This window comes from Caloenas nicobarica, chromosome 1, assembly GCF_036013445.1.
Source record: "Caloenas nicobarica isolate bCalNic1 chromosome 1, bCalNic1.hap1, whole genome shotgun sequence".
In the NCBI taxonomy this organism is placed as follows: Eukaryota; Metazoa; Chordata; class Aves; order Columbiformes; family Columbidae; genus Caloenas; species Caloenas nicobarica.
Window position 1 is genome coordinate 34,177,887 of NC_088245.1, and position 18,878 is coordinate 34,196,764.

General features: G+C 37.9%; 1 protein-coding gene across 1 annotated transcript in view; it reads right to left on the bottom strand.

Moving 5' to 3' along the window:
* The window catches only part of SLC38A4 (solute carrier family 38 member 4), a 33,187-nt gene extending 29,738 nt beyond the window's left edge, over positions 1-3,449 (bottom strand). Inside the window, exon 1 of the mRNA XM_065626958.1 lies at positions 3,138-3,449. The gene's annotated coding sequence lies outside the window, so the exon portion shown is untranslated. The remainder of the gene's footprint in view (positions 1-3,137) is intronic.
* Between the last annotated feature and the right edge of the window lie 15,429 nt (positions 3,450-18,878).

Genomic DNA, 18,878 nt, shown 5'->3' on the forward strand with positions numbered 1-18,878 from the left:
AGCCAGCATCTGACCCAGCAGATTGTCCTCCACCTCTCAGTACCACACCTAAACCTGAGAGGCACTCCATGGGGAAGACGCCTTCATGAATCTCAGTCCTAATTTATGAGATTTCCTGAGTTTTAAGCTCTATTTTTTCCTAAAACTGTGAGTTAGTAACAGTCTTGTACTGCCTGTCTGTATGGCTGTTAGCATAACTGCATTTGATCAAGAGGAGAAGCCACAGGATACATATGTAATAGCTAAAAATAACAGTGATAAAGCAACAGTAATGACAACCTTTTTTTTTTCATGTTGCAGCTGCAAAGAATTTGTGCAGAACCTTGGCAGAGAGGCTTTCCAGGCACTTAACTGAGCTTTTTGGACCCCTGAGTCACACTGACTCCACAGCTTGGTGGAAAGACATCTGCCAAGCGACTTTCTGTACACAAATAGCAATCAGAGAAAGTCACCTTATGGGAACTCAGTCACCGTTGTTATCTCCTTGATTGTGGACTGTATCTGAAAGACTAACAAGCTCTCTCTTTTGGACCTGGTGTCTGGCATTAAATCTAATGAATTACATTACCTTGCTCTACAAATCTTACACGGTCAGTATTGTCTATGAGTCAGTAACCAATGGGATGTTGCTAGAAATGCACTAAACATTCATTGTGGCATGAAAACCTCCCAAAGAGTTTGCTTAGTTTTGCAGGGATGTCAATAGTTATTGTCACTGTCACAGACCCAGAAAAATTACACAGACATGGCCAGGATGCTACACTTCCAGTCCATTTAGGGTTACATATGACATTTTCCCTCCACTTTTGAATTTAAGAGATATTGCATCAGAACTGGTGCCAATGAGATGGGTTTTCCAATCAGTTCAAACACTGTTGGGAAAGGAAGGGAACCAGTGACTAACATATCTGGGCTTCTGTTTCTTTCCCCACAGATGCTGTCTGGGTTTGAATCCCGGAGGAGTGATGTTAACACTGTAGTGTCATAAATCCCGTAGGTCAACTTAAGTAAATGCTGATGTTAAAAGAGGCAGTGCCACCTTCCAGCCATGACCCAATCACTGTTTTGACTCTCCTTGCTTCTCCACTGACTGCAAATAGTCATAAATACATATGGGAGGGAAAAAGAAAAGAAAAAGAAAAAGAAAAAGAAAAAGAAAAAAAGAAAAAGAAAAAAAAGAGAAAAAAATAAAGGGGCTGGTTTTAACCTAGAGCATTGCCCCATTCCCACTCACCATGTGGCTGCACAAACACTTGGCAAAGGGAGAGAGATGCAAGTGGCAATAAGCAGGCAGAGGACTGGAAGGTAAACCAGGACTGCGTATTCCAGTTTAAACCGATTGTGGAGCTAGCAAGTGACCTACAGCACTTGTACAACATTCCCTCACAGCTAAAGAGGAGGAGAGGGCAGGTGAGCAAAAGCAGGAGGCAGACTTCCTTGGTTGGTCATATCCAGATTGGGCAGATGGGATGAAACTAATTTTTTGACTCAGAGAAAATACCATCAGAAATGTTAAAGCTAGTATAAACATAGCTAAAGTACCCTCCACTCACAAAGGTGCTTCGCATCATCCATGATAATATCCAAAATCAAGTACGGATAATCTCATTGCTCTTTTAAATGAGAACTGCTGTCTCATCTTTTTTTTTGAAATGAAAATCACTTGCCTCATAAAAAGTTTTTATGTTTCATAAAATTATAGTGAGAATAATGTTTCTTAATAATGACTCTTCTAACAGAATTACTTAAAACAATTAAATCAATTAGTTCAATAAAATTCTTCAACCGAACTGCAATATTATGGCATTGTGACTGGTTGAGTTTACTGCCTTTCCAATTAATGAAAGATTGGTTCCTTCAGCAATTACACTCTGATTAGTCCACAGTGAGAACATTTTCCAGTACTCATCCCCCACTGCTATCAAAGGACTTTTATTGCTGGCTTTTCATTCTGCCTTTAATCCTAAATTAACAGAGTTTATAGCAATTCTTCCTCAGTAGAACCCTTGGAAAAAAATGATTTTGAATTTTATCTGTGCTGAAACTTCATTGACATAGGCAATCCAAGGAATAACATTATTAGACAGTGAAGCATCATGCCAGCCACAACCACCTAATGTTTTTGGCTTAATTTTAAAAATTGCAGCTATGACTCTTCAGGTACAAGTAAGAGTTAATGTCAGAAAGTGGGATAAAAAAGTAACTGTTTATAACAACATAGCATATAGAATCTTTTCATAGCCCAAGTAATCAAGCTTCTGTCAAGGTGAGATAATTGTCAATCAAGCTCTGAATTCAAACACAGCTGCTAAAAATCAGAGACGAATGAAGCCCAGTACTTCACTGCAGTTTGAGCACCCAACTCAGAAGCAAGCGAAGTGTCTTGAAAGTAGCTGAGACCCTGTTGTTATTTCATACAGTTGTAAAAGCACACAGAAAATAAGTCCAAATTGGAGAATATAATCTTTCTGAAACTGAGAACAAATGTATTTACCATGCTGGTCAAAATTATACTTAATGAGAAAATCTGTTAGTATATCAGGTGTTGGGTTTTTTTGTTTGTTTGGGTTTTTTTTAAGATCTCAAGAAAAGGTGGTTCTTGACTGCCAAGAGCCAATTAGTATTTATTTTAATCAAATCCTATTAGTAAAAGATTTTTCATGGCTCAGCACGCTGAATGAACATGCCAGAGAAGACTGTGAGCAATAAGCAGTCACCATTTCTGCAAAGACTCATATACTTTTTTTATTCACTCTTGTAAGTTGAAAACAATCAGCAATTACATATAAAAATATTGATAAATCAGAGCTGCGTTTATATTTCACAACATTGTTTTCCATGTATTTTTTTCTCAAATGTTACAAATTATTTAACATGTTATAAGTTTTGTCACTTACCCTATTTGACTTCATTAAGTACAGTTTGAATTAAAATCTGGAAATCAACAATTCTCACAGGAAATTAAATTTTTACTTTTACGTGCTGCACATACATACACCTCTATTGTTTATTATACTATTGCATAATTTTGCACAAATATCGATTAGTAATTTCGTAAATCTGAATACCACAATACCCAGGTGATGACCATGACCCTAGAAAAAGTCTAGAGAAAACAACCTCATTACGAGACATACCTTGCAAGAGATGTTTGTTTAACTGGAAATCCACAAAAGCAGCTGCCCAGTCCAATGGTACATATTTGCTTCTGAAGCCTTTCTCAAAGGCACTATTTAAACATGTTGATGAACTGAGCTGGATTTCTCCCCACCTCCATTCCAGCAAAACAAGGAGACTCAGAAGATAAAATTTGGTTTGTTATTGCAAGTAGTGCTATGCGGTAAGTGAGAAATTTACTTTCTATAGTCCTATTTAAATATGAAGGTGGGAAACTTCCATGTTCCTGTACAGATGCAATGTCTGTGTGTACTACTCAGTGACATTTCTATTTGAAAATGAATATGCTTCTATTTCTAGAAGTGTTTGTGTATAGAGCTCCTTCTTCTCCATATTTGGCTTGATATTAAAGATCTGGCTGCTCTAGCTTCACCACTTTGTCAAGAGGGAATTAAGAATTACTGGATAGAGAATATCAGTCCAATTCAAGATATATGACTTCTTTCAGATCTGGTTCTGATTTACATTCAGCTGTAAAAAACTGGGAGCGATAACAAGGGTTTTATGATGTGTGCAGCTGGACCAGCTATCACTAAATTTCACGCAGCATCCTGAACAGCAACAGCGATAACAGAGAATTTTCAATCTCCCCCAGTCCGGGCTAAGTTTGATCCTTTGACGTAGAGGGGAATGTCTGTGTCTCCTGAGCCAGTTGCACTTTACACTTCCTTTCTGGGCTCTGTTTTAGCCTTTCTTCTGCCAATGTCTGGATGGGAATCCCTTCAGCCTGTCAACACCTGACTTTAATTAGCTGAATAAATTTCTTGAAGTGCTCCTTCTCTCTTAGAGCTGCTTTCTGCAACCATTCTAGCTCAAAATTAAAAAAAAAAAAAAGAATCAGGAGAGACAAAAGGCAAGTCATCTGTGGACCATGGCTGAGCTGGTGTCACTCTTCTTCTCCTCCACTGTTGGCCCATGATGTAAATTGTCAGAAAAGGCTTGATCCAATGTCCCTTCTACTTCTGTGGGCAACATTTATGCATGTGACCAACTTCACTCACTCATGGAGGAAGATTTGAAGGTGGTGAAACACTGGCACGTTGCTCAGAGAGGTGGTAGATGCCCCATCCCTGGAAACATTCAAGGCCAGGCTGGACGGGGCTCTGAGCAACCTGATCTAGTTGAAAATGTCCCTGCTCATTGCAGGGGAGGTTGGACTAGGTGACCTTTAAAGGTCATTTCCAAGCTAAACTATTCTATGATTTTATTATTCCAATTTAACCATATGCTAAGTTCAACAAAAGCAAGCTTTCTCAGAGCAGGAGTGATGTTTTCCATAGTAAAATAGAAACAAAAATGTACAAGATGAATCATGCTTTTCAGATGTCTGAGAGTTCTGTGACATCTGTTTCAAACAAAACTAGAAGGGTCCATCAGCCACTTGCTGTTTCGTTTGCTTTGTGTCTTCACCTGCATTGGTGTCTGTAGGCAATAAACCATAAAGTAGAAACATCGACTGAATCGTGAGATACTCATTCAGGCTAAGGTCTTATTACTGGCAAAAGAAGATCTGTCTGAGTAACCTTATGATCCTTAATTTTTTCACTGTAAAAAGGAAAAATAATAAAAAATCACATTCCTGCAGAATCCAGCAATTTTCCTCCGCTCAGTTTCAGTAATCAGAACATTACCAACTAATCTGGTGTAAAAACAAGAAAGGTAAAACCATGCCTCCTAACAGGACTTGTGGTGGACTTGAAAAGCAAAGGTTGGTTCCTTAGATTTCAACCTTTGCTTTCACAGTGGAATGTTCTGATTCTTGTTCACTTGCCTGTCTTTTCTCTTCCTCTGCAATGTCTTTAATGTTAATTTCTGAAATGTGACTTTTAAATTTTCAGAGCTAATTGCTGGAAAAAATAAAGAAAAAAAGATAAAATGAGCTATATTAGGAATCAAAAGTGTTCTGTAAATTAAGATATTAAATTGCTAGAAAAACAGGAAGATGTTATAATTTTTTGTTGTAATGTTATGTATTTTTCTTTTTACTTTGAAGCAAACTTTACCTTGAAGCAAAATGGGCTAATGCTTCTATTTCTAATAGTGTATAGAGAAACTGTCCATGGTGGTTATGAAATCCAGATCATGAAGACTAGATGGTAATCTTGACTACTACTACTTGCAAAACTCACCAGTGGTAGGGACATATGATACATTTTTCAGGTCCTAATATTCAGTTCTGGTGAGAGGAAAAGTGTGATAATAATTTCCTTCCTATTTCATAATGACTTTTTGAAAACCCGTTAGTACTTGTAGAATGTTTTGATTGGCTAAAATGCTGCACAAAATTCATCTTTTAATTGGACATCTGACCTTAATGTAATATTTTTTAAACATTTTAATGTATTTCTTAATAGTAAAATTCTTACATTTTTCTATTACTTCCTTCAGACTCTGAAGTCTTTAGCTATGATATGGTCTGGCACCTGATATCTTACACAAAGCTGTGTCTTGCATAATTTGAAAGTGACATTCAAAACGTTGACACACTCAGATAATTCTGTTGATTTTTTTTAGTGATGGAAATTATCATACTGTGGTTCTGAATTTTTGCTTTCTGGTGCAACAGCAACAAGGCTAAAACAATGTCAAATTATCTACCAAGAGTGTCTGTCAGATGACTTTCAAGATCACTGGTGGTCCTGAGGACTTTTGGTAAGATGTAACACATGAGGTTGTATTTCCAAGTTAGCGGATAAATTTACTATCATAAGCATAAAGAAAGTAACAAGAAGTCTTAGTAACCAGTGAGGTTCACTAAGAAATGCTAGATTTATCACAAAACAAAAGCAATGAATGTGTATAGTTAACTTCAAAACAATGTGTTGCGCCTCAGCAAAGTGGTACATATAATAAATGATATCACACCAGTACAACTTTTTCAAGCATGGACCAAGATTTTTTCCATCCCTTATAGGTCTTTTAATACATAACTCTGTCATCTCAAAGTTATACTTCAAATGCATTCTGGTTGGCACTGTCTATAAGGAAACCAGAGAAGTGTCAACTGTTTCAACACATTGGCACTGACCTCCTGAGGCATGGTAGGAGGTTGCTCTTAGCACATTGCCCTGATGCATCACACTGTTTTCTGGTGCTTTTTTTTTTCAATATGGCTCAAATGCTACTTTCTGGGTTACACTTATTTGAAAAACTCAGTTGTGCCTCATCATGCATAAGACTGACAGAAGTGAGGTCTGAAAACTTTTCCAGTGAAGATGCTTAAAAGTAGAACTTCATCCTCTTCTTCCATCCTCCTTGCTCCAGTTTTATATGCACAAGTGAAGGTAAGAGATAGAAAGAGAAAGAAAGAATATGCTGACTTGCTCTATTAGGAGGATTTTTTGCATATTGATGAGTAACACTGAAGGTAACTGATATGGAAAATGAATACAGGCTCTTACTGGGGAAAAAAAAAAATGTATTATGAGTGCTTCATGGTGATAATTCTTTCGAAAAGTGGATAGGCTGGTGTTTTAATCATATTCTGATCACAGGTAGGTGCCGTAAGACCTGTAGCATTCATTATGGTCTATTATTCCTTTATTTATATTACTGGGCAGTATTTTCTAATTTTTTTAGTGTTGTAGCTTTTGGCTCTGAATACACTAATGTTAGCTGCTGGCTTGTGTTTGGGAAGAAGGCTTTACAACAGAAGATTGAAAGTGCATGACTGATTTCTCATCTTCTAGTGCTGTAATACTTGATTTTGTGGAGCTTGAGATCTAGCCTGTTACATGGTGCTGCAGAAGGTAAGCAACAAGTTAGGCAATAACATCCAAATACTGTAGCACTTCAAAAACATGCCCAAAAACTCTATCAAAATTATTTCAAGGATCTCGATGACTGAATTTAACATGAAGTGCTTTGATTGATGCTGTGTAATAACTCAGCTTCTATAGTTTATGTCAGGGCAATATCTGAAACACATCACACCTCTCTTTTTCTGACTCTGGGAATAAATTCTCAAAAAATAGCCTTACCTTCTCATTATCAGCTAATGATGTACATTTATGATCTGTTTGAGTTTCTCCATCCAACCGTGTTCTTCCTGACTTACGGGAAGGACGTGTTTGTTCAGCCGCACTGTTCAGCTAATTCAGTAATGAGTATCCATCCTTACTGGCTGACGTGAAGCACAGAAGAAACTGTTCCACTTCAATGTATAGTCTTCGTAAGGTAAATGTACAAGCGCACAGGCAAACCCCAGTATAACAATCAGACCCTATGGGTAAGTTGGAAAAGTAAGTTTGTTTTTTTACTGTAAATTTTTACTTTTCCACCCAGGTCCTCAAACACCACAATTCTGAGTAAAAAATAGATGTATTTAGGAATACTTTTGTAGCAGTTTTTTCAAAAATATTATTATTTGGTATAAGGGATTTTGCCTAATATAGACATTTTCTACAACAGTTATTTTAGTTAAAAAAAAAAAAAAAAAACACGACAAAAAACAAAACTCACAAAATGAAAATATTTAATCAGGTCAGCCTACAAATTTATATATATACATAATGCAAGAGTTGCCCTGACATACGCAGGGGAGCTCATAGAGAGAAATATTCTCAGAAAGTTACTTACTCTTTTTCAAAGTAAATGAATAAAAAATAAATAGGTGCCAAAAAGATAAATGCATTCAATTACTTCCAACTATGCACTCCCTTTCTTATGTGTTATCCTGGAAAGTAACTCTAATTGCTCAAAAAGAATGCACTGGAGTCTACAAGTTAAATTTCTGATGCTGTTTACTTAAGTAGAGTCATTAAATACAGGAACTAAGATCTGGTTCTCCTTTACACAAAAGTGTCTTTATGCCATTCTGGCAGCACAGAAGGGTTATAAAACAAGTAGTGCAATTAGTGCCTGACTGAATGCCCACTGGCACTGACTGGAACAGCAAAATCAAAACTAATCCCCAAATTTTTCTAAAGATTTTTCTAAATCAAAAATCCCATAACTGTCATCAAAATCACTAGCTACTAAAGAATAGAAAAAAATCCACTGATTTTTTTAATTTGATTTTTACAACAGAGAACTTAAGGAAGTGATTGAAACTGTGAAAAAAGATATACTAGAAGAGTGCAAAGACTCCTTTGGATGTAGTCTAAGAATAAGTGTGGGTTTTTTTGTTTTGTTTTGCTTTGTTTCTTTCTTTTTTTTTTTCATTCAAGTCGCAACAGGAAGACAAGTATTTTTGATAGAAATGCTGACATAACTTTACTAATAGCACCTCTAATAGATATTGTTATAATGTGTATTTACTCAGGTACAGCATTAAATAAGAGATGTGAACTCACCATAGCAACCCCTGCATCACATTGCAGATATGCTGCTTCTAAGATACGGCAAATGTTTCTGAAGAAATACACATGGATATTAGGTAAACATCTATCAATTCCAAATTGTGTTTCAAAAATACTTTTTTGTACTACAATATAGGAACTAGGAGCGTAACTTGATGCTGTTTAAATTATTAATGTATTACTGGACCTTTTCATTGTCTCATGATTATTGCCTCAAAATGTAAGTTTAAACAACTCTTCAACTCAATATGACAAAACCAGTGGCAAACACATTATTGAGTTCCTCCAAAATGTCACTGTGAATCATTACACTCCCTACTAATCCAGGACACTCACCTGCCGGCATAATGTCCATGTTACACTGTCCTCAGTGTGAAAGCACTGAGCAGGTTCCAGTGCTTTCTTTCCCTTTCCCTTTCCCTGTCTTGTCAAGCTTATCCCACCTGCTGTTGTGGTAACAATCCCATTCTATTTGTGGCTTTTAATTTGTGGCTTTTTAATTTGCAGTTAATACAAAAAGAGGGAAATATGCCAAGGCAGCATAAAATAGGTGCAGATTAATTAAATGCTCTTGTTTAAGTGTAAAAACTCCCCTGCAATAATATGTTCTTTGTTGTTTTTTATCTGTAAAAAGTTATGTCCATTCTGCTGCATCGTTTCAGGCCACAGGGGAGTCATCTATTGCCTTACTTGCCTTTAAATGTTGGAGCAGCTCCAGTCAACCAACAGGATTTGGGTACAAGTCTTTCAAAGGGCGTTCTTAGACTATAAACAAAACATACCTCACCAAACATATGATCACTTGAATGTATTCAGTGTTGTTGAGCACGTTCATTCACTAAAAATCTAAACTTCTTTGCTTAATGATATACCTTACAGGTCTTCTTCAGTCTTAAACTGTTCAATCTGGGGGTGTGTTGTATTGTTCTAATTCATTTTCATAGCAATTTTGCTGAACCAACTAATTAAATATATAGGCTCTGAAGGCTTGTCAAAAAATACAGAAGTTTATGTTTAGAATGACTGTGGAAATCTAAGTTAGTGGGATGCTGACTACAATAGATAATTAGTGCAGACCAGAGCAGTACAATTTGCACCATTTTTGCATTCACCATTCAGGACATCAGGTTTTGCATATTTTGTGGCAGAAATGATCAGAAAATTTTAGAATAAAAATAAATACTTGTTGACCATCACTACTACTGTTTTAATCCTTATCTTATGCTTTGATTTTACTTGTCCTAAACTGCACTATTTCTTCTGGAAGTTGCATTAATAAGATTTTTTTCTTCTGATTTACCTGATTTGGTTACATTTATGACTGGCTTATGCCAGCAGCTTTCAACTATTTTAAATTTGAAGACTTCTAATGAATTTTGAATGAATAAGGATTCTCTGCAGTGAATTTGATCCCACTGACAGAAACCTTGTTTTTCTAGGTACTTCTCACAAATCTCAGAAACTGCCAGCCCAGTCAATCTAAAAGGTTAAATCTCCTCCTGTATTCTATAAAGTCTCTGCTGCCATGCTAGAGTTCCCAAATTCTTCCTCTTTGCTAAGCAGTGAACGATTTATTACGTTGGCATGCTCCCTTCATCTGTCCTGAGAATTCATGCTCTTCTAAAATTAGACAGTTCAGGAAGGTCTTCTCTCTGCAGTATAGAAATGCAAAAACCTCGAGTACATTGTGAATATTTTCGATAGCAGAGGTAGAGGTTCAGTTAAAGCCTCTAACTATTTTAATAAGCCCGAAGGCCTCATCGTCAATCAGCATGTCTCCATTTTGTCAGAAGGAAGTGGGTTTTTTTCTTACAAACTAGTGTGTTTCTTCACTGAAGATGTTTAAAAATCTCATGTAGAAATCTACTGATGAAGCACATCCACCTCAGAAGTCATTTATTTTTATTACAGCACCGTTTCCCCACTGGTTTTCTATTTCCTTGCGTTCATGGAAAGTTATTTATATTTGGGGTAAGGGATGATGCACAGCAACAGAAGGGATGGTTCTCAGCATTGCTTTGCATTGGTGGCATGCCTTGGTCCGGGGTAACCCTGGCTGTTGTGGGGCTCATAGGCATATCTTTCCCCTGCCTTGGGGTCTGGGTGCTGCTGGGTGAAGTCCCCACCCTGGCTGTGTGCCCCCCAGGATCAGTGCCATCTCCTGGAGGGGGGCTGAGGCCAAAGTGCTGCAGCTGCCAATGGACTCCCACCCAGAGCCCCACCAGGACAGCTGGCCTCCCTCCCAGACATACCACACTAGGAGCTGTATTAAATCTCTGATTTTTACTCCCTTGCCATTAGTATTCCTCAGTACAAAACGTGGTGTTGCTTCAGTGAGAAGCGGTGGATCAGTCAGCACTGGTGAAATCCCACCGAAGTGTCTGCCTCAGAAGTTGTGTGACAATTTACACTTTCGTTATTATTCAAAAGTTTCTTTAAGCTACTCCCTGTGTTCAGTTGTGACTGCCTCTTTGCTCAGCATAGGGATAATGCAAATTGTGACCCTGTGACAGCATGGTTTGTCATAGGGTACGTGAGCTGTGCTGTGGCTTCCTGACATCTCATCCCTCCTTCCCAAGGATTTTTTGTGTGTGTGTGTGTGTGTGTGTGTGTTTGTGTGTGTGTGTGTGTGTGGAGAGAACTAGGAATTGCTGGGTGTGGTCCTCAAATGACTGGAATAATAATATGCCCAAAACTTATTATAAAAAAGTAACAATTTAGATTACTTTTCAAGACCTATGTTTATAAATTTACTTTAGTTTATGTGGTGGAAGTAGCCTAGCCACCTTCGCTTTGATTTTCTTATATTGGTTTGAGACCGTTGTGATTAACTATCACAGGGATATAACTGTAACATTGCTTGTCCCTGTTATTGTAAATCCAGGTCGCTAAACCCTCCACACGATGTACCAAAATAAGTCAAAGGTCTGCCTTATGTGGGTCTCCAAACAAGTATGACCAAATTGTACCATTTTCTGTAACTCGTGACAGCCAAGGGTGTGATGTGGCCAGCATCACATTCAGCTGCCTTTGATGTTCTTGGCTTCAACATACGAGTTTCTATTTATAACTGGATTTATTGAAAATGGCCTTTGTCACCAGTACAGACCAGAGCGTGGACTTTGGTCTCTGGATCTGAGTGGAGGAGCCCTGTCATTCTCCTACCTCCTGCCTCTTCCCTGCACAAAATGGCAATGACATTAGGGAGCCATGGAAATAGCTCATGACATCCTGCTATACGTGCCAGTGTGGATGTTCACTGGGTGGATCCATTCATTAAAAATCAGATCACATCCTCTTGCCTCATTAACCTTGCTTTACAAGAATGCACTTATTCTTTACTTTTCCCCCACCTGCCTTACTGGTGATGGAAACGATCAGTTCCATGTATTGCAACTTGACATTATAAATTATTGCTTTATGGTGCTTAAAGTTTTATTTTTCTTAAAATCTCATTTTTTGTTTTCTTTCTGGGGAAAAAAAAAAGTTCACATCACTTTTTGTAAAAGTTAAATGTCAGCACTTGCATGGCTCAGAGAAGTACCACAAATCTTCCACTGTTGCCATCTCAGATTTCTGGACAATATGACATATTTTTTGCTATATCTGTGTTTTTGTGTGGTGTTTTCAGTTACAGTATTTGAAAAAGAACTTCTCTTTCTCTTTTGTAGTGCTGGAAATAAGTGAACATTAATGACTGATATAATATTGTATGCCTTACTGCTGAGTATGCACTGCACACCAGCCAAGGGAATGGGACACCCTGAGTATTGAACAGACTTAGAAAATGACTAAGCCTCTCTCTCAGACTTATTGGTACTAATGGTTGCTTTTTAGTGTTGCACTCTGAAGTCAAATCTGTCAGTTCCCATTTGCTCCTTTTTTTTTTTTTTTTTTTTTTTTTTCCCCCCGCTATTTGATTTAGAGGAACAAAGAGATCCAATAATCTTCAGCTTTTTTCTTACTGGAAATACTTTGTGTAAGTGCTTTTACTATTCTTTTCCCTGCCACTGCGTTAACTTTTCCATAGATTATCATTACACACATATTTTGCAGTGAAGTAATGAGTAACACAACACAAACCCATCCATTCTCTTAATAAAATGAGCTACAGCTTTTTGGCTGAAATAAACAATAATATTATTTATAACTCAAATTACATTGCATAAACTGTGTTCTCATCTGTAAAGAGACTATAAATGGTGCGGTAGGGTTCCATATTTTCTTTTTTTTTTTTCCCAATGACTTTCTGTTAACCTCTCTTTTAATTTACAAATAAACCCATGACTTTCTTGAATGCCAGGACTGGAAATTCACCCTGCGATCTGAGATCAAGCTGTGTTCTTTCTGCCTTATGCCAAAATATACTCCAGTTCACCTCCCCAGCACTAGAGGTGTCTCTGCAGGCCTGGCAGGGATAAAAAAAAATAACAGCACTCTTGCCAGTAAAAAGTTGAAGAGACCAAATTCTCTCAGAAGTAGGAAGATACCAATTTTCAAGTCAGCTTTATAGAAAACAACTGTTTGAAACAAATGCTCTTAGCAGAGCAAGTCCCATTTCTTGGTGTTTCTCTGCAATCTTCCTTCATTTCTCCCCTTCGGTCTTTTCAGCGCAGCTTGTGGATCAATCAAACTGAGGGGCTTGCAGCGGTCACGCAGCCTTTTCCTATGGTGGTAGTGTTGGACTCAGGTATTTCTGCCCTCTTCTAATTGTTTGCACCCCTACGCTTCTGTCAGTACAATTGCGCATGGGGCTGATCTGCACATTGGATGGAGTGGATTTTTGTGGAGGTCCCCAGGCTAATCTCTTTGTAGCCAGGTCCCAACACAGCTCTGTAACCAGTTGCACTGTCAGAGATATATACTCCCTCTTCTGCTTCTGTATTTGTAGGAAACCAGATGAAATCTAGGGAAGGCAGTTTCCTAATTAATTTTCTCCAGTCCTGGACAAAGATGAATGTTTAGCGAGTTCTTTGCGCTTAATTATATAACCTTCTAAAATTTGTGGTTTTGAAAGCCAGTCTTCCATAACATAGTTGGCAAATATATCTTTGCAGTGAGAGTCTGAAGGATGTACAATCCTTAAGGACAAAGCATGAAGACTTAACTCCGGGGTGCCCAGCTTCCTTTGGGAACTGGGCATCTCTGTGGGGCTCAGGCACCTGCACGCACTGAAACACAGGGATCTAGTGCTCTCCTGCCGTGGAGCCCATCAGGGGGGAAGGGCTCCCTCCTTGCTGGGACAGGAGTTTACACAGGGCAGAGAGACGTGGGCAGAGCAGAATGGGTGCGGTGCCTGACAACAGTCAAAAAGGTTGCACATGGGGACTGCTCTAACATTTCTCAGAAGCTGAAATTATTCCTGCTGCCAACCAGGAGGACTGGGGCACTTGATAGGTGAGAGCTGCTGTCTTAGGAAAATGCTAACAGTCAAGGCCAGGCAAAGACAGGGTTGTATCCAAAGGCACACATGAAACCTCCTTTGCAGGCTGCAGTGGGTCTCAGGACTTTTAGCAGAACTCAGTTTCAGCTGCTTAATCCTGTAATTGCCTGTGGTTTATTTCTCATTTAATAAGAAGCTTAGAGAAAAAGAAATGATGCCTAACAAAGAATACTGCCCCTGGAGCTCTTTCAGGCTGTGGACCACAAAATCCCAAATTCAAACTCTGGGAAATATTTGGCTAAGGTTCTGTTAGTTCTTAGGGAAATGGGTAGAAGGCAGGAAAATGACCATGTAAAGTTAATGATGAACTGGTGATGTCTGGATCGACAGCTGCCCAGCACTGCCCTTCTCTCGTGGTGGCTGTTCCCTGCAAGCTCACATGCCACCAGCCCCTCTGAGAGCATCACCCAGTGTGGCAGCAATCCTTCTGGAGAGCCTGACAAGCATTGAGAAGCAAAGCCGAACAATTATTTGCACTTTCTGACTGGACATATTTAAAAGGAGAAGAAACCCTGAGCCACAGGCAATTTTCAGTGGCATTTACAGTTCCTTCTGCTGAGACGTCCTCTGTGAAATGTGATTCTCTGCACTGTCTCGTTAGGTTTAAGGAAACAGAAATTTAATGGAACCTGATTTTTGATCTTACATGTAATTTGGCCCACTGGATATACACTGACATGTAGACTAAGAGAAAAAGAAGATAATTACAAAAGCAAATGAAAATAGCTTCCAAACTAACGAGAGACTCATGCAGAATTTCTTCTGGAAGAAGTAATTTTTTTGCTTGCTTTGGTTGGTCTGATGCACTTTTTTTTTTTCCCTTTTCTTTTCTTAATGCACTCGTGTAGGCTACTTCTGCAAATATGTGGTTGAGACTTTCAACAGTCACAGCAATTTGAATGTACACTGGTTTCTACCAGATGGGCAAACACTTGCATGTGTCAGAAAATGTATCTGTGACACTGAACTCCCATAAAGCTCTGCTTTACCACCAGCCACCACCAAAAAGGTAATTATTTTTTAGGAGTAAAACCAAATGCATAGAAATAAAGACATTCACATCAACTCTTTTTTCCTCTTAGCTCAATAAAATTTGTTTATGTATTACAGCATCTGCTTCAGGTTACGCAAGATCTGTTGCAAGAACTTGTGATATCTGATGAATAAAGGCCAAAGTCTCGGTTTGGTTTTGAATTTTCAGGGCTTAGTGAATTCTGCTGTAACCCTGTACCAGGTCTTGCTGCTCCAGTTGGTACATTTGCAACTGATCTCTTTCTATGATTAATGGCAAAACTACTGTCACTTAGTGCCTTGAGGCTGCAGCCCTGTGCGTTGGGTGCTCTACAAGTGTGATCAAAGGACATCCCTTGGGTCAAAGTGCTAAAATTCACATACTAGTTAAGAGATAAATATATTTTTGAATTGGATGAACTGCTAGATTTCATTATCAGAAGTAACCTTTGCATTTTATGAGTTGTCGGTCATCTAAATTAGAAGAATGATCCTCAGAATCAAAATTCCATCCTTAACTCAATTTTTAATATTCAGACTACACAGATATCAATTTTGACATCACACAAACTAGTTAGTGATCAGAAAGTTTAATTCTGTTCATTTGATTCAGATGAGTAGTCGCACTGGGGTTAACTGACTTGCTCATAAGAATAATATGAACATGGTTACTTCGATAATGTTAAACCATTTGTTTAAATCCTTTTTTTTTTTTTCCCCATCAAGGCCACTGATGTGATGAATTAACTGAGACTCATAAATATCCAGTTATGATCTAGTACAAACCACATACATTCCCAAGGAGAAAAATAAAAATAAATATATTTTAAGATAAGGATCTTGTTGCTTTTAATATCAGAGTGAAGACAGAGTAATGCTACTGAATTACTACAATTAACCATGTCAACTTTAAAAAAAACCCACAACTATGCAGCCAAATCACATTCAGAAATTAATTGGATTCTGCATAAGAATTAAATATTTTGCATGCATTACTTGCAAACGTACACTTTTCCTGAGAAAAAATGAGTGCATGTTCATTTACTTAGATAATGCATACTATTACATACCTGAGAATACACAGAACAGATTAAAGGACACATGGACAAATCAATTATGGCACTTCTTGACTTCTGAGCTCTTGAGCTGGCAGTGAAAACCCTATATCTGTCACACAGGTGAAATGAACTTTGAGAAGACAGGCAATATAAACTTAATTACTCCTCTTTATTTCATGGATATATAATCTAGAGCTGATAAGTGGTTTTAATCAGTATGAATACATATTGCATACAGAAAACTGCATCAAAAAAATGTTGAGATTTGTGGAGTGATCTCTCCACGCTGAAGAACATTTTCAGTAAAGATTGCACCTGCAAGCCTGAATGTTGTGCCAACCCCTACTGACAAACACATTGTGATGGTTAACAGTTAACAAAGAATCAGTGAAGTCCTATATTCCATAATCAATTCTGAATTTTATATGTGTGTATATATATATGTGTGTATATATATAATTCCATAAGGTCCTCTGTTTTGTTGCTTCAGTAAGAGACTGGACGTTAGTATATACAATGTTAACCTGTCCCACAGACAAAGCTGGGCTATTGCTTCAGGCAGTGCAATGGGAGGAGACCACCAGTGAACAGTCATCCCATGTGGTTTCTGCTTCAGTTGCACAGTTAGCTCAGTAAATATGGGGTAGGGAACAGCATCGTTTATTTTGACCAACCAACCAATAGCTATAGCTGGAATAAAGATTCATTGAATTAAGGTTATGCTTGCAACCTTTGGCATTTTCTGCCTCTTGATTTCTTAATTGGGTAAATAGCTATTATACTTTGCTCAGTTGATCAAGTAGTATTTCCAAGTCTGCTTTTGTGTTTATTTCTATCTTTAAATTACAAAATCACAGAAAAATAATTCACTGGGAAGAGTTTAAGTCTTTTTGCACTTTAAAATCAATTTATTCTTGGGAAAGCATCACTTCTTTACACTCCGTCCACATAAAAGATATCACTTTCTTTTGCCCAAACCTCTCAGGACATTTCACATTCAGTCAGAGCTCAGATGGAAAGTTTTAGAAAGAGGAAAAATTTTAGAGGTTACTGATGTATGGTAATACAGCAGAAGTAGATAAGAAATTGTTGCAGTGTTCTGAGCCAATGTGTTCCAGCACCTACATCATCCCTGCGCTTGGAAAATCAGCATGTCTTTTTTTTTTAAGGAATCTCTTAGCCCTCTCTTATTTCATTCCTCAGTCCTTACTTTCAGCCTGCTTATGTTTTTATCTGTAAAAGTATATGTTAGCTACAGGACAAGTAGAGAGGGTAGCATGACTTAGTGGACAAAGGATGATAGATGGGTAGACTCAACAAGAAAAACATGCAACATGAAAATGGTTGAGCAGATTGTGGAAGACAGGCTGTATGTAAGTTCAGGATGATACTGGGATGAGACAAAAATAGAGTATTTAATGTATGCATGTGGCAATTTTCAGTATTAATATGACCATGTAATGGCTGTTAGAAGTATAAAACTAGGAGAATAAAAATTGATCATGGAATTTATACAAACCATTATGATAATTTAAATCGTTATGATCACTGTTTACTTATGTCTTAGGGTAGAATAATGAACTTTTAATTGCAGGCAAGCAATTTTATGTTAGAATAAATCACAAGTTGGGCGCAGTGATACCATGTATCCAACAATGCAGTTGATTTTGGCACTCATTCAGCATTCTTTATATTGTTTTAATGCAAACCATCTGAAACACACTGTTAATAAAGCTGATACAAACCATATACAATGAAATGTTCCTCATCCTCTCCCCTTTTCTCCCTTCGACACACACAAGGCTTATTTTTACAGTACAGATTAACTTTTTGATCTCTAAACTAAGGGAAACAATGAGCCAAACAAAATAAAACACACATGCAACAAGCACGGTTAACTTCTGAGACTGGAATGACTTCTTACGCCAGGAATGTTTTGTTAAGCATTCAGAAATATTGTTTTCTGAAGGAACTATACAGAATATATGGTCTCGAACAATGTCATATCAAGAGACTGGTGACTGTGTTTTAAAAGCAGGAGATCTTAATCTTAGTCTAGAATGTAGTAGAGATATATCTGTGTTAATTTATTCTAGTTTCCGTGTGTATTAAACAAGATGTGACCTGTCCTGAACTTGAGTCATTTGAGCAGTAATATAAAAAGTTATTAAAGGATAGACATGCTAATAAGATAGCAAAAAAACCACCCTATGTCAACACTCAGACTCCTGAATGTCTCAGGCAGCCCTCGCCAGAGGTCCGTAGCCAGCAAACTCCCCTTCACATGTTACCAGAAGATGGGGCAACGCACCTAAAGTGGTCTGAGCTGCAGGTCTGGGGGGGTGTTTTTTACCATTTAAAGGCAAGTTTTGTGTCCTTTGCAATGCACTAGATGTGTTGGCAGTGAGTGAGCTGCTATTGGGAGGGACCCCGGAGTGTGGAGGCAGGTTTACTCCACCTCTGTTAAAATCTCTCTCTCTGTTAAAATGCTTGAAATAGAATGTGGAAAACCATACGACAAGGCTGTTGCTATTGCAGATCAAAGGAGGGCAATTATAAAGACCATCCAGAAAACACTAATCTAAAAAGAATGAAGTAGATCTAACTTTCTGTATGAATATGGAAAATAAATTAGAGGAAAATAAGGCGATCTTACTTAGAACTAAAACCTCAGATCCTGGTGGTCCATATTTTATAATGGTCAAAACTCCAAACACAACCACCTAGCCCCCACCCCAGCCCCCTAAAATTTATGCAGACTTTGAAAATAAATTGCAAATGCTGTGGGAAGGATTGAGCATCAAAGATATAAACAGGATATGTCTACTTATCTGCCTCAGCCACTTATCTAGCCATCTATAATGCATTATTACATATATATCTATTTTT